Genomic DNA, 6,023 nt, shown 5'->3' with positions numbered 1-6,023 from the left:
ATAGTAGAAGAAGTACGAATCACAGGAATCACTAGCACATAATTTTCTTTCAATTATAATTTACTGTGGCCAAACTTTGCATTTAATATCAGTGGTAAAAGACTGCAAGTAGAGTACATTCAGGAACCCAGATTATTCCTGAGTGCCCTGGGTTATGGATTTATAGAGGAGGCACCATTTGGTTCTGTTGGCAGTAGAGAAGATAATTGTAAAGAGTTCTAGACTATGGAGGTTCTGAAATATGGTTTGGTTTTATGGCCTTGTTATAATTTCTGTGTGGCTATTTAAAATATTTCCATGTAAATAATAGTATATTGTGTGTTTATGGGTGTGTGCCCTGCGCATGTTTATGTGTCTGAATTAACTTAAATTTGCACCCTAGGGATAGCTACCATGTTTCCCTGAAAATAAGACCTAGCCGGACAATCAGCTCTAATGCATCCTTTGGAGCAAAAATTAATATAAGATGTGGTCTTATTTTACTATAATATAAGACCGGGTCTAATATATTATAATATGATATGATATGATATGATATGATATAATATAATATAATATAATATAATATAATATAATATAATATAATATATTACTGGGTCTTATATTTATTTTTGCTCCAAAAGACTCATTAGAGCTGATTGTCCAGCTAGGTCTTATTTTCAGGGAAACAGGGTAGCTAGTATTTGCAATACTTCAATTAAGAATGCACTTTCCACAATGACTATGCCAGCATGTCAAATATTTATTCTAAATATATCCTAATAACACAAGGTGTCAACTTACAAAAGGAATGTTGGTTTTTTCCCCCCCTTGGTAAAAATACTCATAAGTGGCATTCAAGATCTCTCATTGACTAGAAATATTTTATCAGCTCCAGTACCATTGCATGAACCACATACAAATCTGCCAAGTGCATTTGCTCAACATTTTCAAAGCATCACTTTAAGTCTAGAACTTGTTTGGGACCTGAGTCCCCCTGGTCTAATGATTGTTCCTATCACCTTATTCAATTAGAAGGGGGCTGACCTGGAGTCCATTTCAGAAAGAACCATTCAAGCATGGTACATTTTGGAGTGCCTGAGATCAAAGAGTAGGGTGTCACACACTACAGGAATGACCCTTTGTTGTGTCTGCTCAGTAGTAAATATATAACCAATATAAAATTTGGTAGGAGACTTGTAACAACCCACTAATGGTCAGGTTGTGAGCAAGGAAATATACAATACCTACCGCCTCTAAACTCGGGGTCTTCACTGCAGACTTAGATCAGCTAACAACAGGCCTCCATCGGGGACCTACTTTAATCTACTCTGAATCATAACTCTAGAGTAGTGGAGCTATGACAATCAATCCTCCAAATTACAAAATGTTTTATGGTTTTGCAAATCATTTTAAACCACACAGAGGAATACATGATGCACAAAATGCACTGACTACCTGGGACAGCTCTGAGACACTTCTTCCTTGAACAGAGTTTGGGGCATAGTGGAAGTAACTTTATCTAGATTACACATCTCTCAATTGCTGTGCCAGAAAAACCTAGTGTAAAAGCCTCATTACACAAAGAAATACCCTGTTCATGGTCTGCTAAAAGAAGTACAGACCAACCCACAGTTATTTAAATAGGGACTCTCAGAGAAGTATGTTTTTTGGTTAAAAGTTTCTATAGAATAAGCATTATCTATTTGTTCCCCCAATTTTCCTAAGCTCTATTAGTGGAGCTTAATAGGAAAAAATAAACAAATAGAATGGTATTTTGAAGTACATTAAATCTTCATAAAGTTTATAAGCTTCTAAAATGAGATAATTAGAGGAGCTAAGGGCAGACAAGAGAAGAATGAGATTGCTCCCTTAAGGTAATTGGTGTGTGATTATTACTTAATAAGAAATTGTGTGTTGCATAATTTTCTTATTGTTCGTTGCTACCACTTTATTATTATCTGAAGAGTTAAGCAAATCAAAAAATAAACAACAAATTCCCTAATGTGCTAAATTATCTTAATGGTGGTAAAATCTTGAGATGTTTTGATAATCAGTAAAAAATATTTTGAGGTTTAAAGGTTGGAGTAGTAAACATTATCTCCTTTGACCACTTCATGGATGGTGTAGATGCCTGACCACTGCGCTGTACTCCTGTGGTTGAAGCTGAATAATATTGTATGTAAACTATAATTATATAATTATATATATATATATATTTATATAAATATATATATATATAGTCACGGGATATGGAGTGCAGCATAGGGAATAGAGTCAATGGAATTGTAATAGATTTATACGATGTCAGAGGGGCAATAGATTAGGGGAGGGGGGTTATCACTTTGGGAGGGGTGAAATATCTATTACATTGTTTTGTACACCTGAAACTAATTAAAAAAAACACGCACGCATGAAGAGCACAGTTGGTGCTTAGCTTGTTTGTAAGTCAGTATAGAAAGGCAAATCGAATTCCATTCTGGGAACTGAATTATCACGTTTATGTACAATGCTCAAATCAACTACATAATAACTAAATCTTAACTTCACTGTGAAGCTGTGTATTACTCAGACCTCTCCAGAGAAATAGAACCAATAGAATACTGTGTTTCTCCCAAAATAAGACCGGGTCTTATATTAAGGTTTGCTCCAAAAGATGCATTAGGGCTTATGTTCAGGGGATGTCATCCTGAAAAACCATTCTAGGGCTTATTTTCCGGTTAGGTCTTATGTATAAATATATATAAGAGGATATTTGTTATAGGAATTGATTTATGCTACCATGAAGGCCAAGAAGCCCCACAATCTACCATCTGCAAACTTGAGAACCAGAAAAGTCATTGGTGTAATTTAGTATGAGTCTGAAGCCCTGAGTACCCAGGAGCTCTGACATCTGAGGACATGTAAGAAGATGGATGTCACCACTCAAGCAAAGAACAAATTTACCCTTTCTCAACGTTTTTGTCCTATTTGGGCCCGTAACGAATTGGGGGATGCCCTCCCACATTGGTGAGGGTGATCTTTACTCAGCCTACTGAGTCAAACGCTAATCTTTTCTGGAAACACTCTCACAGACACACATAGATTATTATATTACCTGCACTGTGTTGCCAGCAGTTTTTGGACATTGTGTTTAGCCCAGTCAAGTTGACACAAAATTAGCCACCACAGGCATTGGAAAGCAGAGAATTGAGGCAATTGTCCAAATAATTTAAGTTTGAAAGAGAAATGCTCACACATTGTATCTTAAAATAATCGGAGGTATAGGGTGTAAATAAAATTAATTCTCTCTTTCACAGGCAATCAGAAAGGAGTGGAGTTTTTGTGATTACAGACGGTCTACAACTTATGATGGTCTGACTTAGGATTTTTCAACTTTGCCTCAGTGTGAAAGCTACATGCATTCGGTAGAAACTGTACTTTGAATTTTGATCTTTGATCTTTGATGAGGCAAAAAAGGTGTTAATAGCAGTGACCCTGAAGGGGGACTGCCCAGGCCTGCATCCCCTCCCCAGGAACTGCCCAGGCTCATCCCCTAGAGATAAATCTAAGATGTCTAAACCCTCATAAAAAGAGGAGGACCCAAGTGGTTTGAACTGGTTCTTCACACCTTCGCAAGCTGCCAAAAGCTGCCCTTAGTTGAACCCTAACTAATCATAATGCAGTTAGAATGGAATGAACATGAAGGCTGCCTCCCCACCCCCACCGTGGGGTTTTCTGTATGCATTCTGGGTAAGAGCATGTGCAGAAAGAAGCTAGTTATATAAGCAACACATGTCAATCAAATGACCTCAGTCTATATGTCAGATCGCCTGCCATAAGGAAATTTACCTACGCTTTCCTATATAAGAAAAAGCTAATCTAAAGTTAGGTGCAGTCCTCTGCCCCGGCAACGTCTAGGCCAGCTTCTTTCTTCTTGAGTAAACTTACTTCCTTGCTCTCTTCATTTCAGGCTGAGTCTGTGAATTCTTTTCGCCTTTTGCAAATGACCTGGGGTTAATTCCAATGACACGAAAATCTTCTCCCGGGCTAGTGATAGGCTGTAGGATACTCTCTCATGATGCTGGCAGCAGCACCTCCCAGTCACGCTCAAGGTCACCTGGGTAAACAACCCACACTCTCCAGTGCACTGTGCTGCCAGCAGTTTTTGGACATTGAGTTTTGTGTTTCTGCATCCCACCATGTCTACAAAATGCCCAGCTGTGTCTCCTGCTTCAGGTGAGAAGAAGAGGACAGTGATTACCCTTGAGGTGAAACTCAAGGTAATTTCTCAACTTCAGACTAATGTAAGTGTTCTAAGCACGTTTAAGGCAGGCTAGGCTAAGCTATGATGTTCGGTAGGTTACGTAATGTATATTACATGCATTTTTGAGTTGCAATATTATCAACTTCGATTGTGTTTATTGAGACCCATGGAGGAGCATCTGTATTCTGGTATAGTGACCCATGTATACAGTCAAAAAAGAGCTATACCTCCATTCACATGTAGACAGAGTTCCCTAATTTTATTATCTTTCAGACTTGGGACATCTGCTTTCTATCTTAAAAATTTGATGTGGGTAGTTTTAGGATGTTGAAACTTTTTCCTCTGTCCATGTTAACTTTGTTTCTAAATAGATTGAATCCTGCGATTAAAGGTGAACAATGAGAAGAGCTTTCTGGTCCTTTTGGTTATGTTTGCTTGGGTTGTTGTTTTTGTTGTGGACAGGAATAGAGCCACATTGGGAGTAGATTTAGTGTTTTATATTGGCTTTCCACTGGATATTGGTAAATAGTGTATTGACTATCCTGTCTTAACTACACAGTATCTCCCAACCCACTTTTCACACATTTCAGGGAAAAGCAACCCTTTGTTCTTTGAATTGCACCAGTAGAACTACAATGCTTTCATGTTGCTCAACTTCTGCTTCAACTTCTTGTTCCAGGGGCAGTACTGGGCACATACTGAGCCAATCAAAGCTTTTACCTGGGATTTTTGGGATTCAGAGCAAATGGGAGCTGCTGATGGCTGAAACTTAAAAACATGAAACTCAGAAGCTGTCAGAGGCCACGTCAATTGCCATTCAGTGGAAATAAATGGAGTTCACCCACTGGTAGGTAGAGAAGAGAAAAGGAGAGTCCGCTTAGTAATTGAGACTTAGCTCTGTTCCTTCCTTTATTCCAGTTTTGTTTTGAACCATTCCTGTGATTCTTATAACCAATAAATTTCTACTTTAGCTCAAACTTGAGTCTGGCTTTGCTAATTTGTAATTAAGTGAATACAAATTGACATATAATATCTGATTATTTTATCAATACCAGCATAAGCCAATCAAGAATAACACATTTATTATTGTATGGAAAGAAATTTTCTAAATCACATTTTAATCTAGTCTAAAGCTGGCATATAAACAATATAAATCTTATTTATCCTCCTTCGCCCCACCCCCCAAAAAATTGACTGTTTAGCACTCTGCCTCTGAGTTCATCTAAATTCCAAATACATAATTAGAATTTTCAAACTATTGTTAATTTGGATTTAATTCCATATTGATTTAAATCTTTATAGGTTTAAAATTTTGAATGCCAAACTTGTTTCCACCGCATTTTCATGAGGTATTTCCTCTCTCTGGAATACTATTGCCCAGATATTTTTATGGCTCATTTTTCCTCATTAAAGTTTTATTCAACTATCTCTGTCTTTGAGAGGCTTTCTATTATCATCTATACAAAGGAGATTATTCCCACCTCGTAACATTCTGTTATGTTACCCTGTTTTGTTTTCATTATAGCCCTTTCTGAAATTCTTGTTGGTCTCTTGTTTCTTTTATCTCTATTTTAACTAGAATATAAACTCCAAGAGTAAAGAAACGTATCTGCCTTGTCCACCAAGCACCTAAAATAGTGCCTGGCATGGTAAGGAATATATATATATGTATATATATGAAGGAAGGAAGGAAGGAAGGAAGGAAGGAAGGAAGGAAGGAAGGAAGGAAGGAAGGAAGGAAGGGAAAAAGGAAAGACAGAAGGAAAGAAAGAAGGCAGGCAGATCAGAATGCATTCTT

The sequence above is a fragment of the Rhinolophus ferrumequinum genome, chromosome 11 (assembly GCF_004115265.2).
Source record: "Rhinolophus ferrumequinum isolate MPI-CBG mRhiFer1 chromosome 11, mRhiFer1_v1.p, whole genome shotgun sequence".
Classification (NCBI taxonomy): Eukaryota; Metazoa; Chordata; class Mammalia; order Chiroptera; family Rhinolophidae; genus Rhinolophus; species Rhinolophus ferrumequinum.
This window is presented reverse-complemented; position numbering follows the sequence as displayed.